This window comes from Agelaius phoeniceus, chromosome 7 (assembly GCF_051311805.1).
Source record: "Agelaius phoeniceus isolate bAgePho1 chromosome 7, bAgePho1.hap1, whole genome shotgun sequence".
Classification (NCBI taxonomy): domain Eukaryota; kingdom Metazoa; phylum Chordata; class Aves; order Passeriformes; family Icteridae; genus Agelaius; species Agelaius phoeniceus.
Window position 1 is genome coordinate 29340515 of NC_135271.1, and position 17403 is coordinate 29357917.

The following is a 17403-nucleotide window of genomic DNA, read 5'->3' on the forward strand; positions in this document are numbered from 1 at the left end:
GCAAGAACACTTTTGTAATGATAAACATGAGAGTACAGCATAAATAAATGAAAAATCCCCCTTGAAGGTATGAATGTGCTTTTTAGCACCCAAGTAACTAATATTCAATTTCTGGTACAACCACTGCCAGGTGTTAAATTTCTCTAGTTACTGTCACTAATGCAAATTAGATTCTTTTTGCGCTCGTAAAAAATCAAATCCACATTAGAAATTAGCTATAAAATGTAATGACTTAAATGCTATAGTGTTTTACAAATCTCCCTGCATTTCTATAGCAGATAATGCTATAAAACTAGGAAAGGATAATAAAATATGGTAGAAAGTTGGGTTATTTAAAGGTCTATTGTGACTGCTTATTCAGGGATTTGATGTATTATTTTGCTTCCTTTCCTCGTTGGTTGAAATAAGCATGCTTATGATTTCATTTCTTTACCAGATTAGATGTAATCAAAGCTCTCCTTTGAATTTCATGTTACCTTAGCTGCAAAGGCTGTTTGTATTATTGGAAAATATCATGTGGTGAAGTTTATAATATATTTGCAACTTTTAATCATTGGAATCGTAAATTTGTCTGACAGCTATTAAGAAAGTTGCAGTGATCTTAGTAGTAGTTGTAATATTGAGCTATATGGGGCTCTGTGACAATTTTCTAAATAGATTCTTTTTTGCCCCATCCCCCATAGAGCTTTCAAAAACTCTGGTGAAAATAACTAATCAATTTATTCTTTTATATATTGAGGTAAAGGCTTTAAAAATGGTGAATAGCAAAAATTGTGTTTGCCAACCTTTAAATCCAAGGAAATGTTGCCCATGCAAAATGCCCATTTTGTCGTCTCTTGCCAAGTATTTAATTAAAGGTATTAAAACAAAATTACAGTAAAACTCTTAAGTCCTAGGTGTATAGCATATTTCCTGCATACTAAAGGAAGTTTTAATTAAAATTAGCATTTCTGAATTGTTGCGTTAGTATAAAGTGAATTCAAGCTCTGCAGTTCACATTCTGCCTCTTTTCCATAGGAAGCATAAAAGAAATTCATGCAGTCCCCCTGCAGTCACTGCCATGGGATGTGACCAGGGCACAGCACTTTCTCTGCAGAGCTCAGGCCCCCCCTACTTTAGAAGACATTTTCCCTGTTTCCTGTGTTCCCAAGACAAAAGTCACTGGAGAGGTGAAGTATTTTTGTTCCGTGTACAACCTGTTATGCATCCCAGTTCTCATTTCGTAATTGCGAATTGGATAGTCCCAATGCAGGTCCCATCTGCATCTAAGCATAAATCTATGGACTGGCTCAAACCCAGTTGGGGAGACTGGTAGAAATCCCTTTTAGGAGTAAAAGTGATGTGTGTGCAATTCTCAGCTTTGAGTTACTGTGGTAAAACAATTAGCTTTGTTACCTGCAATTGGACAAGAGGAGGAGAAATATGCAATTGGAGAGAGCAGAAATATGGCTTTGACAGCTAGCTGGGAGAGTGATGGTTTTTTTGAGAATGATCCTGTTCAAGATTGAGACTATGGAAATAGTCTCAATACTATACTCAATACTATTCAACAGCTAGCTATCATTACTGTCTCATTGTTTCACAGTTAACAGTCTGTTCTGGCACCTAAAATCTGTGTCACACCGTTCTTTTTCTTGAATTCTAGGTTTTCAAAAGTGACTAGGAAGAAGAAAGAGTGAGAGATTAGTATGGGAGTCCTAGCCTTCCTTAGAAAGTGCTATGGACCTTCTCTCCAAAACTCATCTGAAGCGTTGCAGGTACAACAAATAAAAATCTGTGGTGCCTTGAAAATCTTGGTGCAAGGATTCCCCGTCAAAGCAGGGAATGTGCACTCCTTGGGCACCTGGCTGGTGAGTCAAGTCTTCATCCCCAGTAGCACAGGTATGGAACATTGATATAAAATATAAATATTTATTGATATGATAGAAATATATATATATATATAAAATATTAATATTTATTTGTATAAAATATATCTTTAAAAGAGTCAATAATTTAGAACAAAAGAATGAGGTACTGAAACATAAGGGGCAGTACCTGCTATGGAAATCTCTTGGTTCCACCATCAAGAGTGGTTTAAGGGCTGGGGATGGGCAGAGCACTGCTCTGTGCCAGCTTTTCCTGCTGACCCATGCAGCCCCAGCCACACCAGTTAGTGATCTTCATGAATTGTATGAAAATGCAAAATGCAAGAATGCTTTGATTTTTGTTGGTTTATTTGTTTGTAATTTAAATCTTTTCAGAAATTTCCAGTAAAAGCACAGCCTCTACATTTCCACATCAGAACCCCATCAGTCAATGTCTCACTTCTACATGTTGAGTTCAAGCAAAGCTTGCAAGACATACACTCATCTCAGACAGTTTGTGTGTATGGCCCCAAATTAAGTAATTAAGTAATTGTGCCATACAATGTGATCAAAAGCTATTGGGAAGTCCAGAGCTGAAGTCTAATGCACTGTCACCAAATATATAACTGGTGTTAAACAACCTTGGGGTTTTCTGTATTCCCAGCATCACACAATCCTGTTTAGGCAGCTGAAAAGGTAAATACCAGAAATTATTCTGTTCCTGACTGCTCAGCTCAAAAGGACTGCATGAGAAAGCATCTGTACTTCTAGCAGACAAAAGTACTCGAATTCTTCTGTAATTTCTCTGGCAGTTTTTATTTATGCATTCAGCCCTCATGTATGCCTTCCAGGTATTGAGGTGCTGCAAAATTAAAACTGAAATCAGCACAAGTGATTATTTAGATTAGATTGCTTTATTCTAGCCAAACTTTTCTAATACTAATTAGCAGTTTCAAATATATCTTGTCAAGGCAGGTCCTTAGCTGACACCTTGCTGCATGTTCTCAGTGGGCCTGTGCTACCAAGAATTTGTCCTGCCTTGTAACAAAGTTTTGCAAGATTTTGTAGCAGTCAGGATTTAGCTCACACTGCAAGAAGTAGAAACCTAATTTTTCTGCATGCACTTGAGAGTCAGCCTCCAGAAGCTTGAGCAATGGGACTTCAGAAAACATTTCTGTTCTGCTCAATGTTTAATGTGTAGTCTTTCCATTTGCAGTGCCATAAACATGCAAAGAGGTAGACAATATTTTCCTGTGATTGTCTGTGGTTAGTTCCTCTGCTACAAATGTTGAAATCTTATTTCTTAATTTTTGCAGATATTGTAACAGATTGACAAATAGACACTTCTGCTGTTAATGAAAGGTAAGGAAGTTTTCAACCATAAAAAGAAAAAAATTTGAAATTTAAATAACAGTAACAGAACCCTAATTGTAAAAATAATGCAGTCATAGTAAGAAATATAAAATAATAGCACATTATATTCTGCCCAAATAAAATGAATGGATAACACTTTCATTTTAAGCAGCAGACATTCTATTTGTTATTTTTTATTTAACAGTTATATTTTAGTGAATGACTGAATGACTTTGTATAACATATATACCTGCAAAAAATATAAACTCTTTGAAGAGCCTGAAAAACAGGGAAATGGCACCTTTCTCAAACTATTTAGCTGAACTGTTGATTTCTGAGTTATAAAAAAAGTTATTATTTTTATCTGAAGGGATATCCAAATGCTTTTGTCAATAATGCATCAGCTTCTAGCAAACACATTATTTACTCTGAGGTAACAAAGATAAATAGTAAGCAAGATGAACAAACATGTGATCAGAAGTGTGATCTTTCTTTTTATATTCTCTGTATTGATGTCACTAAGGCAGTATTAGGCAGATGCCATTGGGTCACCTAATTCTGATTTGTTTTCTGGACAGAATCATGGACTCATCACCACAGAAGCCTCTGGGGTGGCATCTTCCAGTTCAGTATAGGTGGCACATAAGTCTGAACTGGAAGGTTTGGTTCTGGTAAGTAAGTTCTTCCCTCACCAAAGCCAATGGGAATTTAATCACTGACTGTGGGAACAACCTCACCATGATGAATCTTGGGCAATTTCTGGATTGTTTGAAACTTGGAGGGAAAAGGGTTACACATGCTTTAACAGTCTGTGCTGAGCCATGAGGAGAGAGACAGCCCTAAAAAGCAGAGATCTGTTATTATGTTTTACATGAGTTGTCATTAAGACCTCATCTTCACTAAAATGAGATTTTTGAACTCTATTTTCTTTCACCCCTTTTCTTAAATTTACTTTAACATCGCAGAAACTGCTTTTTCTCAAAGCACACTAATGATAGCGTGGGAAAAGGAGATCTTTACTTTCATACCTCCTTATAGGCAGTTTTACAAGATAACCATATACATGTTTAGCATTGCTACCTATGACAGTCTTTGTTATCTACTAAGCAGAATGTTGTTTTTCCAGCAACATATAAAAGCAGGCAAATGGCTGCTCATCATCTTCTTTTCAAGAATGTTTTACATACAATTCTCTCCTGGCTAATAGCTCCTTCTATTGTCCGTGACTTATCATTGTCAGGATTCTGTGCATTTCATCCGAATCTATTTTGTTGGAAATCTGACCATTTTCAAAGGACAGGCTGAATATAAATAGCCCATGCAGTATAGTCTCATGTAGAGTAAAGCATATATTGTTTTAGAATGTATAAGAATATTACTTTCACTGGTATGCTTTTGCTCAAATTCTTTCCTTTTCTCTTCCTCTGACTCACTCATTTTTTTAAACTCTTCTAAAGCACTATAAAGTAAGTATCAAAGGTATCCTGGGTAATTAGCCATTACAATACTGTCACAGAGGCTTCTGCAGTCAATACAGAGATAATTTGGGCAATGGTGAATGACAGCATTGTCCAGACTTTTGGGATAATCAAGGACACATCCAGCTGTACCAGACATCTGTCAGACCCATGAATCATTTCAAGTAGCTTTGCAATATCCAGGCAAGTCGAGCAAAGATAAACACTTCAGCAGCACGCAGCCACGGAAAAATACTGCTGCCACCAGAAAGCATTTAGCTGCTCAGAGCTGCAGGCCTGGCTCTCAGAGCACAAGGGGTACCACACACATCTCTGGGAATTTGAAGGGGCACACACCTTTAACATTACCTATTCTAGTATGATTGAAGTGGCATCCCCTGCACATGCACACACGTGTTCATTAGAATTACTGAGGCAAAAAGAAAACAAGGGGAAAAATCGTGCAAAAAACTCAAAGGCTGAAGTAATCCTTATAAATGCAACATGCCCTCTTGCAAATTTGTCCTATTTATGTTGGCCTGAAATGGCTAGTTGTACGTTTTCTAGGTTTTGCATACCTGTGGTGGAACTGTTACTCTAAATGTGCATCAAGATTAACAAGGAGCTGGAAAACTCTTGGAGTTTCCTGTTGCTGTCACCTTAGTCACATACTTGTGTTGGAGAGCTGAAAGGAAACAAAAGCAGTGCTTTGATGTCCTGGGTAAGTAATGAGGCAAACCTCTGGAGCTGTGAGGTTTGGATTTTGCTGTGCCACAGTCACCTGCATGGCGTGGGCAGGTATTCTCCAGTCTCTGTGATTTGGATTCTCCCTCTAATTACAAAGCCCATCTTTGCAAATCCCACTGACACCCCTCCTTTGAACTAAGTTATTCTCAGTGCTTTTTAGGTGTGTGGGCATGGCTGCTCTGTCCTAGCACACTGGCTCTCAAGGATGAGTTAAGATGAAGGGGAAACAGCTGGCAGGATCAGGTGAGGCAGTTTCCTTTCCTGTTTGAGGTGACCACAGACTATGGAGGTGAGCAAGGAGTAGCACAACTTGCATTCAGACAGTGTGGGTTTTGCTGCACTCTGCAGGCAGAAAAACTATATGGAATTGCTCCTAAAAATTCTATAAAAATGCTATAATTACGCCAGAAAGTAAAGCAGATTTCTGAACAACTGTGAGATACCTGTCATACGAATATCTGCCATAGACTTCTTTGAAATGTCACAGTCCACACTGGAGTTGAAATTGGTTGTGTTTCTCCCTTGTTATCTTTATATGGCGCTGATGGGAAAGAGTGTTATTAAGATTTCAGAGTAGCGCTGAAGAGCTTTGTTCAACTCCATCCAAGAGCCTGTGTCTAAGAGCAAAGCAGCACTGGCAGAGAGAGCTCCTGAAAGCTGTTGCTGCTGAGTGGAAGGGCAGCATGGATGGAGCTGGGCTGGGAGGTGCTGGAAGCAGTTGGTGATCAGGCAGGATGCAGAGATTGATTTGCTGTGAGTGCTGTGGCTGAAGCAATTGCTTTTGGAAAGCAAGAGGAAGAATTACTGGTGAGATATCAGGGGCTGTGATTGACAGATTGGTAGCTTTCCAGTGACAGAATGAGGGGCACTGAAGTATTTGGGGAGAAAGAGTGAGCCCACCACAGAGAAAATGCAATGCATTGATGTTGCTTCTGATTATGAAGATGCAGAAATGCACCTTGAAGAGCTGACAGAGGTGTTGACAAACTGTTGCTGCATCTTCTAAACTTGCATTTGTCTTTGTTCCCTGCTTTGGCATTTTCCTCTACCACCATTCCCAGCTACCACTGCAGTTCAGTGTCATTGTCACTTAGCTCTGAAGTTTGGGTAATTTAGGAACGTGGGTTCTGTTATACCAACAAAGGTCTTCCTCTCATTTCCATGCTCACGCATATTTTTCTGTTGTGATAGAACTGTGGTAGATTGCCAGTTTCTACCAACCCTTGCTGGTAGAGGACAGGCCCAGGGCAGTCAGGGACACTTCAATAAAACAGTGTACTTGAGCTCAGGTATTCCCCCTTGATTTCTGAGTTCTGACACCAACTGCTGGTGGTTCTGTACTGACCCACACTCTCCACAACTCCAGTTCCTAATCTGTAATGCAATGCCCATGCTGTTTTGATATGATATTGGCTGGACATAAGTTTTTGATATGATATTGGCTGGACATAAGTTTTTGCCTCAGTGGTTATTCAAGTCTGAGCACCTGAGTAAAATAATGCAGTTGTTAGGGATTGCAACATCCCTCCAGTTGTGTTGGCCCCTTAATGTCCCCATTTGCATTGGTAAATAATTTGATCATTTGATAAGAGAGTAGTTATTGATTGGAATACACAGAAATAATGCTGTCCTTGCCGTATCTATTTAATTTGTAGGTTATTTCTGTTATTTCAGTTTCCCAAGTTTAAGTGTAGAAAGATGCTGTTGACTTCATATATCCAGATGAAGATTTGATTTATTGTGAAATCATTTCTAGAATCTCATAGTAGCAATCTCTTCAGGTCACCTACCCTGTCATCCTCAAGCTTTTTTTCAGTATCTTTATGGAACTATTTCAACCTTCTTTGCTTTAAAATAATCTCTAGTTAATTGCAATTCATTTTCCCCAGTAATATTCTTCAAGCTTTTGCAGTTTGTGCAGACCTCCAGAACCAGAATCCTCCCTGTAGCCAAAAGCCTGGAGCGCATTCATTATTTCTGTGCTGAAAGCACTTCACTAATTTTGCTGTGTTGCAGCAGGGAACCTTTAAGTTTATTTGCTTTTATACCTGGCTTTGCACAGTTGTGTTCATTCATAAATGTGGAAACTCACTTCTCCTACTTCCTAAAGTGTACATATAATTCTTCCACTGGAAACTGTGCAAACTGCCTGGATATTTTTACCTCTTTAAGGAAACTACCTCTCTTAAACACACTGCTCTCATATGATAGATTCTCTAGGGCTGTTACTGCTCTTTATTCTTGTGGTTAGCTTTGAAGAAAGATTTGCTCCAAGTCAATGGGTCAAATTCTTTGGATTGGCAGAGCCCTGTCAAGTACAAATAGCAATGATCCTGAGGAACTCCTTGCCACAGAATATCCTGAACACCAAGATTATTAATGGGTTTTTAAAGTGGTTAGATAAATTCATAGATATTTGAGCTATTTGGTAAAAATTAAATAAAGTGATCCTGAGAAAACACTTAATACAGCCAGTCCATAAACATCTGGTTATTGGAAATTAGTTTACTATAGCTGAGAAGAAATTACTCTGCACACATCTTAGATTTTTTACTTGCTTCCTAAAGAACCAGAGCTGTTGGAGAGGAAGTACAGATGCAGGAGGATATCTGTCCTAACCCAGTTTATACTATCAGGCAATGTTTGTGGCCTTCGAATTCTTGTAAGTTCATATTTACAAATAGGCTAATCAAAATATATGAAAACTGACCCAAAGTATCCTAAAAAAAAAAAAATTACAGGGGTTGGTACAGTAATATGTCTTGTGTGAGCATGGGCAGTTGAGTCTCAATAACAGAACTGGCTCCCAGTTATTACAGGATCTCCCATCAGGAACCAGTTCAAAGGTTCCAGGAAAGGAGAGACTTTGCTCCTCAGAGCCACAGCAATCTCTAGCCCATCAGCATAGGGGAAGAATCTGGCTGTGCACTTTCAGCTCACTTTAATCACACAAAGACCCAACCATCCACTATTGCTTTTTCATAATCTGCTTTAATTGTCATTGATTTGTACGTTCAGGATGTGCCCTGAGCTAACTGAAGCATTTTGTCTGTGTTTGTGGCTGACTGCCTGTGTTGCAGTTCTCAAACTGCTCTCCTTGGGGTCCCTGACGAAACCTTTTTCTGGACAGCACCTCTGTGTTGTCCAGGCAGGGTCTTGCTTGCAATGCAAGGATTACCTGAGGCAAGTCCCTTCTGCACAGGTTTCATTGTCACATTGTTATCCTCTTCCTGGCTTCCATTCCTCACAGTCATCCACACTTAAAACAATGAACAAACATATTTTAACAAGATAAACTGGCAGACAGATATTTAATCAATTATGCAGGAAAAATTTATCACTGAGAACAATCTGGATGACCACAACCCACAAAAATCACATTTAACCGAAAGGACAATGAAATGAAAGAAAGTGTTTCCTTACTTGAACTCTGTGAAGTGACTACTCCAGTGGAGACTCTAATGTGATCAAGAAACCATTTAACACATGCAGGTATCTTTCAACTTGAAACTTACAATTTTAATTTACAGTTAATCTTCTGGGCATTCCAATAATACACAGTCTGATTTTTAGTAACAAAGTTGCTGTGTTTTAAACATGATTTGGTACTTTGCTGATTTAAGAAATGAGGTAAGCTAACTGGACAAAAATTCCATGAAAAGGAAGGATGGGTCAAAAGGACAGAAAGGATGGTTTCTTCTAAATGTCATGTGTCATGGTGAGCAGGCACATATTGGGCTCATTGATCATACTTCTACCACCTGGAAGGAAGTGTCATTGTCCCTGCTCCATCTTTAGTAAGGATGCTGTGCCTTGCACAACACAGGCAGCCTGCAGCAAGGATCCAAAGCAGACAAGAAGATGGGTAGTTTAGTTGAGTGAAATGATTAGAATTCAGTTTGAGTAAGCTGAGGTGCTGCTGGGAATTTTGATGTGACCTCCTCGTTTTGATCACCTGCAGTGCCACCCCTGTGGTGACAGACAATTCTCTGCTTGGGGCAGCTGGGAAGGGATGGGCTGGTTTGTGTCCATGTCCTCCATGTGGAGGGCTGGGCTTTAGACGTGAGACAGAAGTTCAAGAGAGGGAGCCATTACATCAGCAAGTGGGACCAAGGGTAACCTGCATCTCAAGAGGGTCTGGGACTGCCACAGGCACCTCCTGCTGAGAAGCAGATCTGGGACAGCCTGGGGGTCTGGAACATCATTTTCTGTGGCACCAGAAAATCTTAGCGAATATTTCAGATTACTTACCAAAATTCCGCAGTAAATATTAAATAATGGAACTTGATCTTATTTCTGCCAGTAATGGCAACATAACAAAAGAAAGGAAACATTAAGAAGACTGAAAAATTAATTTAATTTTTTGAGTACCTATCTCTTAAAACAATTTTAGTTACTCTCAATGATGAAGAAATAAAAAGTACAGAATACACAATGTCTTCTTAGATTAGCAGAAAAATATTTTTTATTTCACTTGTACAGACAAAATTAAAATATTGGGGTGGGAGGGGGGGAATTTATGGAACCAGGCACAGAAAAAAAGTAGAATTTGCTGTGTAGAAGTTTTTCTCAGGAAAATATTCCTTTAAAAGAGAAAGAATAATCTCTTGAGAATGATCAAGAGCAGTAACTGTTAATATTTTGCAATTTTTAATAGTCCTTATCACCTGATAGAATTGTGGCTGCTCATGATGGGACTATAGCTTGCTGATAAAAGAGCTTGCTTGTCTTTGCTTCCTCTTGCAGGTCTTTACATAGTCTCTGGATTCTCAGTGGTTACCAGAAGCTGTTTAGCCATTGTTGTAGCTGAATGCAGTGTGGCCTCAGTGCAGGGGAGAGGGATTCTGGGAATGCTTTAGGCCTCTCCCATGTCTGTGATTTTATAACTGAACTTTGTTGTATCTTCTTAGTACCACAAAATATTGGCAGCAGCAGCAGCAACAAAATCCTACCAAATTTGTGTGGTCCAAATCCTTGTGGCTGCAGAAAATCCTGCAGGAAAGGGTAAGGATACTCCACTAGAGTAAACTCCGCACTAGATTTGAAGACTTCTCACAGCCACCCGTGTTGTAAACTGGGAGGAGACTTGGCAGATGGTAAGTTCTCTCTTTCCAGTACCTTTCAGGATGAGGCTTTGTGGGAGTTCTCCAACAGGGAAAAAGAAGATGACAGAGGCTACTTAAGTTGCTTTTATTTTCCCATGAAATGCTAAAGGCACAGGGTTTGCTATGTGATGACTTCATGCCTCAGACACTTACCTACATCTTTGCATTCTGCTTTGAAACACAATGGTGGTGTACAAAGGCAAATCCATAACCTTGGCAGATAGAGCTGCCCAAGAACTGAAAAAATGTTGCTTAAAAACATCCTTTTTTTTGTCCAATGATGCAATCAATATTTTTAATATCTCTAAGAATGACTTAGTAGACCTCAAAAGCACTACTCCAATGAGCCTAAGGGGAAAGAACATTACTTTGCAAAGCATTTTCCTGATTATTTATTCAAAGTACTGCTGTGGCTGTGGTGTAAGCACAAAGAATTTGGCAATTCAGAAGTTTTGTAGGGATCTACTGATGTTGTCATCCCACTGTCATGGGTAGCCTGCCAAGGACAGTAATTCAGACTTAGGAGGAACTAAGTAGTCACAGATAATCCTCAGTGTACAAAACATTTTTCTAAGTGTCTATATTTGTTCTGTGGATTAAGTTTATTTTGATAATACAGAGTAATTTCTGCAAGCCAAACTAGACACGACTCAAAGTTACCTGGGCTTTACTTATGTTGTACTTGCTGGTACCAAGCTGAGTTCTAGTTCTCTATGTTCCAGAGGAAGTTAGAACTAGGAAAAAAGATGCAGATGCCCAAAATTATTTAAATTTCTAGATACACAGTTTCTTCAGGTGCAGTGTCAAATCATGCCAATATCACTTGATCTGTCTCCACTGAGATAATTTGAAAGTTACTGTTTCTGTATTGCTCCAAATCTGTGGGATGGCAGGGGCAGGGGACCCAAACAAAAGCAAAACCCAAAACACCACCACCACCTCAAAATATGAATAAATCTCAGCTTTTAACCTTAGCTCCCCTTAACTCCTGGAGCACCATCACTGGATGAAGAAGAGGGTTTCCCTTGTAGCCAGGAAAGTAAGAATAATTTCAAAGAATCTCTTTGAAGAAATTTCAAATCAGTTATAGAAAATAAATTGTGTTCATTAAACTGGAACACAACAGGAGCTTCATCTGCATGTTCAAAGGCAGGATTTGTATCCTGATCTGTATTTGTCCATCAGTATAGCCTGGACAATTCAGAGCATTAATTTACTTTGAAGGAGAACTTAGAAAATTTATATGCCACTTTGGCATGCAGTTTTCTGAGCTGGTTTTCTCAGTGTACCCCCTCCCATGAAGATTATTGGTAACACCCAAAAAAAGATTGCATTCCTTTGAAATGTAATTGAATTTTTTGAGTTCCTAAACATTTATGCAAAACTGTCGATATGTTGTTTGTAGGTCACCATCATATCAGAAGTGCCATAACCCTTTTTCTGTCCAGAAAAGCTTGTTGGCTTTTGCAGTGTGCCATCAACAGGAATATAGAGTATCTGCAACAAATTATTTTGTAAACAAGCAACAAATCAGGAATTATTTCCTTGTGTTATAGTACAATAACTTCCAATAATGAATGTATTCAAGAAGGCAGTTGTCTGTTTACAGATACTTCATGAACTGAAAAAGTGTTAAACCATATTTTTATGAAATATTAATGTACTACAGCATCTGACTTTTCTATGTCATTGCACTGTTTTGAATATAATTTAGATTTATGTGAGAAATAATGGAAACAATATATTAATTCCAAATTCTATAGGCCTTTTCTGAATCAGGGAAAGCACGTTAATGGTTCCCTGCCATATGGATAAAAATAGAGTTATTTTTTTATTGTAATTTTTAGAGTTAATTTTTTATTGTAAATTAAAGACCAAGATAAGAAAAGATGTTAGAAGATCCAACAGGAAAGATCTCTCACATCATCAGGTTACAGATTCTAAGTGGGATATTTGACATTTTCAAGAGATTCCTCTGCTCTCTTAGTTTGAGTTTATAGGCTGGCCTTCCACGTCTCTTGAGTACAGCTTGAGACTTTCTTTCATGCAAAAATCACATATGGGTCTGCTTTTTACAGAGGCATCCATCCTGAAATTCATGCATGTAAGCTTTTGATCTACAAGTGAAAAATAAATTCACTTGTAAGCATGTAGTTGTACATTTGCCTTTGTAAAAATCTGCTCTATAGGTTTCACTTAGCATGGTGACCATCTTAAGCTGTGTGTAATTAATCAGCCATGGAAATTAATTGTTTATTTATTACATAAGTATGCCTTTTAATAAAACTACTTTGTGAAAACCTAATTGCTACTATAGTAATATAGCATAACAGTTCCTCACATAAATACATGATTATTATGTACAGTCGCTTATCTGTGAACGAGCTCTGCTACTACTTTCCTTAATTAACGATACAAAGGGCTCCTTCATCTTTGCATATTCCCTAGCTAGGACATTGATACTCATTATTTCCTAAGTCCAAACACTGAAACTGTGTCAAGAATGCATCTATCACCAGATGGGTACTTATAGTCAGCGGAATTTTCCACTGCGTCAGCAAATTCAGCAATTTGCAATTTCTGTACGTCTGACGTGCTTTTATTGGTGAAGATCACTTTCAAATACCAAGATCATGAGACTGATTCCTTGGTTAGTCTCTTCAGCAGTCGAATGTAATGATAGTAATTAACAGCCTGTGATTAGGAGCCACTCCAGAAACTCTTCGAATGTTAATTTGCTTCAACTAATATGCAGCACTTCTGTGTAATAAGAACTATGCTATATGGGTTCATGTGAAATCAAATTATTTTCCAGCATTTAATCATACAAATGATTCTCAGTTAATCATTTGAACATTAAACCTCAATGTTCTAATATGTGGCATTTTTCATTTGATGTATTACAAATATAAGTGATGGTATGGTGAATCAAGTACCATTTCTTCAAAACAGGTGAAGAACACACCATGTGGTTTGCATAGTAACCAAGGGGATCTCATTTGATCATTTTGAAGCAAGGCATTTTCAACCTTTCCTTTATCCTTCACTTTTTGGCTCTTTATCCTCTCACTATCCTTGGGGTGCTTTTCTCTATGACACCTGGAGTGTACCCCTGAATTGCATTTCCTCTTTTTCACACTGCAGATTTCCAGGAAAACTGAACCAGTTGCACTCCAGTGCACTTGAAGAGGGTTGTAAGGAAGCAACACAGAATGAGCTCACCTTGCCAGTGGACAAGAGAGACCATGAATAAACCACAGTGGAATTAGGTAATAGCCCGGTGAGTTGCTGCATTCCTTTTTGTGTTTATGTCCACAAAGGCAAACCATACTGTTGAGGATAACCAAATTATTCCTTAGGTGAAGGAATTGAACATATCTGAAAAAAAGAAAATGCTCATTACCTAAGTGTAAGCTTGAGACAAAAGGCTTTCTCTCATCTTCTGGCTTTTTGGGCAAACACACATTGTGAGTAGTGACACTACAGATCTGGGACTCTAGATTTCTGCTAGAAATCTATACTAACCAGAGCCCCTGCATCAGCATTGTCCCACCATGGGCCCTGAGATCATACCCTTCTCACTGCAATTCTGTTGTCTAGTTCAATTCAAAACTGGGAGAAAGGAATAAAAGAGGATTAGTTGAGTGACATACTTTGAGCTTGTTTTTAATTTACTTTTTTAAATTAAAGTTTTCAATATGTAAGCACTTGCTGGTTTGTCCCTTCCCATGCTGGATACTTTGTCTTCTAGCAGCTTTACTCTAGGCATCTTTTTATTCAGATCTTTCTCATGACAGTAACACAGTTCTTCACCTTGAAGAACTGCAGCAAAATCCAGTCCTGGAGTGAGTATAATAAACAACAAGTTTAGCTGCAGTTGAGGTGTGTATTAGCCCTAAATGCCTAAGGAATCTTCTGAATTTATTGCAATTTGACTGTTGGACAAATTTTTTCCTCTTGGAACTTAGAGCTAAAAGCAAATCTTATGGCAACCATGCAGTCTCTTTTATTACTCCCAGCACCCTTGGTGTTGCACAGGAACATCCATCTGACACTTCTTGCAGTGTCTGATGCCCTGTTTGGGATACAGTGACTGCAGCTCACATATCTGATTCTGCAAGTTGGCACCTGCCAGTAAGGACAGGTTTGCAGCTTATTTTAGCATTGTTCACCCAACACAATAAAGAGGAGATTTTGAATGTCAGCATTCCTGAGGATAGGTAGAATGAAGGGGAATGGTTCTAATCTAATTGTAAATGCCCTGTTTTTAAAATACTTCTTGTCAATAAATCTTTCCATTAACAGACATTCTGGCAGCCCACAGCACAGTAAAATCAGGAGTCCAGCTCCAGTTATGATATTATATTTCCATTATTCAGTGCATAAAAAAATGTAGAAAGTTACATTGAATTGGCTGATTTAAAAATGTGTTCAGTCTTCAGAAGCTTGTTTTGGTAGAAGTACTGAGAATTTCTTAGACTGTGATGTATTTCACCATTACAGCTTTTACATTGTGCTTAACACCTAAAAAAGGACCTGTTCAGAAACCTATCCACAGACTGAGCATAGGGTTGAGAGTAGGAGATTTTGAGCTACAGTTATGTTTTTGCAGCCAAGTACATGTGTGTGCTTTAGCAGCTCATTTTCCAAATATACAGTGAAGGAAATAACATTTCTCCATCCCAGCGATTATTAATGGTGCTTTATAACTAATTAATATTCTTAAGCATTCAGAATTGCCTACAAAGATGTAAGTAGAATCATTTTTCCCACTAGATTGCTTCCACCACTACAAACTCAGACATGGAAGTTGAGTTGAGTTCTCTTCCTAACAGCTTTTGTGTTGACTTTTTGGTGGCTGTCCAGTTTTCTTCAAACTGCTGTCAGTCTAAGGGATATTCTTAGCTTTCTATTTCTTTGCTACTCCCATGTCCCCCAGCCCTGAATCTGCCTCCATTTCTCTGCTGTTGGAGCTATGCAGAGTATTGTGACACCTCTGGACATTGAGAACTGTATAGCTTATTAAGACAAGGTCTGACTGACTGGGCCACACTCACGTAACTTGGTGTTAAGTCTAACTTTATTAATAAACCCAAAAACCAGTTTGTGAGGTAGGTTATCTCGTACACTTTTCACGTCTTTCTTATTTTAATTTATTTCTTCTGTTCAAAATCTTTTTATTAGAAGCAGGAAGCTCCATCTACTTGTGGCAGCTTTCCTCCAATGCTATCATGAGATTCACTAGTGATGTTCTATAAATGCAGCCAAAATCTATCTGCAAGAACATCTGCTCAACAGTGCAAACCTGATGTAATTACCAACCATCATCTTTTATACTCCTGCTGGGGCAACTGCTCCAAACATGACTTTTTGCCCTGAACCAAAAAGAAACTTGCTGTTATGTACAAAACCTGCCACAGAAAACTAACATGGCTTATACACAAATTCTAATGGAATCTTTCAGCTACAAGAGATAACAAATTCCCAAGTAGCATGAGTCTTGTGGAAATACTTAAATTTTGTCATATTCTCATTGGCTTCATCTGCTTCATGCATGGTTGTTCTGTGAGATAATTTTTAAGGGGTGGCAATAATTATATAAAAGACCTCTTTTCAAGAAATATATAATCACAAAAAAGATGTTGCAGATGCTCAAATTTGACTGTAATTAAGCTATAACAGGATGTCATTTATGTGTGTGTGTAAACAGGTGATAGATAGGAGGAGATGGATATTCTGTACATATAAACAATAACTGTATACTGTATTTGTTTGTAGGAAAAACACAAATTCCCACACTGTATTGTATTAATGCCAGATAAATGTTGCAGAAATCTTTGATATACAGCCCATACCTGTCAGCAGCTTTTTTGTGATTATGTACTGATACCTTCCCCTCCTGGGAATTGTTTCCAACATTGCAAACCTCCAAGGACTTTCAATTAATTACAGTCTTCTCTCTCAAGTGATCTGATTGAGAAATGCTTCCATTTTCCTGGTGCTGTAGCACTGACTTCCAGAAGGGCCATCTACCTTGGTGCTCAGTTTCACATCCAGAGTCTCTGGCTGACTCTTCAGTCAGTGATAGTGCAGTGTGTATTCTAAGTAAATACTCTGAAAACCCCAGCACAGGAAATGTTATAATTACAGGGTCATACATTTCTCAAACAACATTGGTTTTACCTCGTTCCTTGGGAAGAGCATCCAATTTTGATTGCACCTGCATAACCTTGTACCTCAGCTATTTATGGGAAATCACCTACAGTTTGCCAGTTATACTGTTAAGAAAGGCAGGGAAACCTGGACTGCTGAAATACAATCAGAAAGACCCACCAAACCAACATTATTCAATGTGCAAATGCAACATGCACAGGATAAGGTTTCCACTGCATTTCTAAATAAGTACATTTACAAACCCCAGCTTAACTTCTGGCAGAGCATCATGTCAGCATTGCCTGCCTAAGAATATGTGCCGTGGGAACCAAAGCAAGAGCTCCTATTTCAGCCACCTCTCTGCTTCAAATTCTTTATGACTACCAGACTTGTATTCTGGTTCCTGGAGATTTTGATCATCCCTTAGACCTTTGGTGGGATGATGTCTGCATAGCTGCAGCAGAAAGGGCTGTGCTAAAATGGGCTATTTTCATCGATTTAGCAATGTCCCAGACACACAAGTGGGGATTTGTTCTCAGAGGTAGCAGAGGCAGGTAAATTTTGGCACTAAGGGGCATTGCTTGTGATATATATGTATTTCCATGCAGAATGGTGGGTTTTGCACATTCTCTGCTATATTCTGATGGTGAGTTACTCCTAATCAACCCATTTTCAGTAGTGAAGTCCTCAGGCCTGCACTGGGCTGCACCAGCCAAGAACTTTTGTCAGCGATGGCGACTT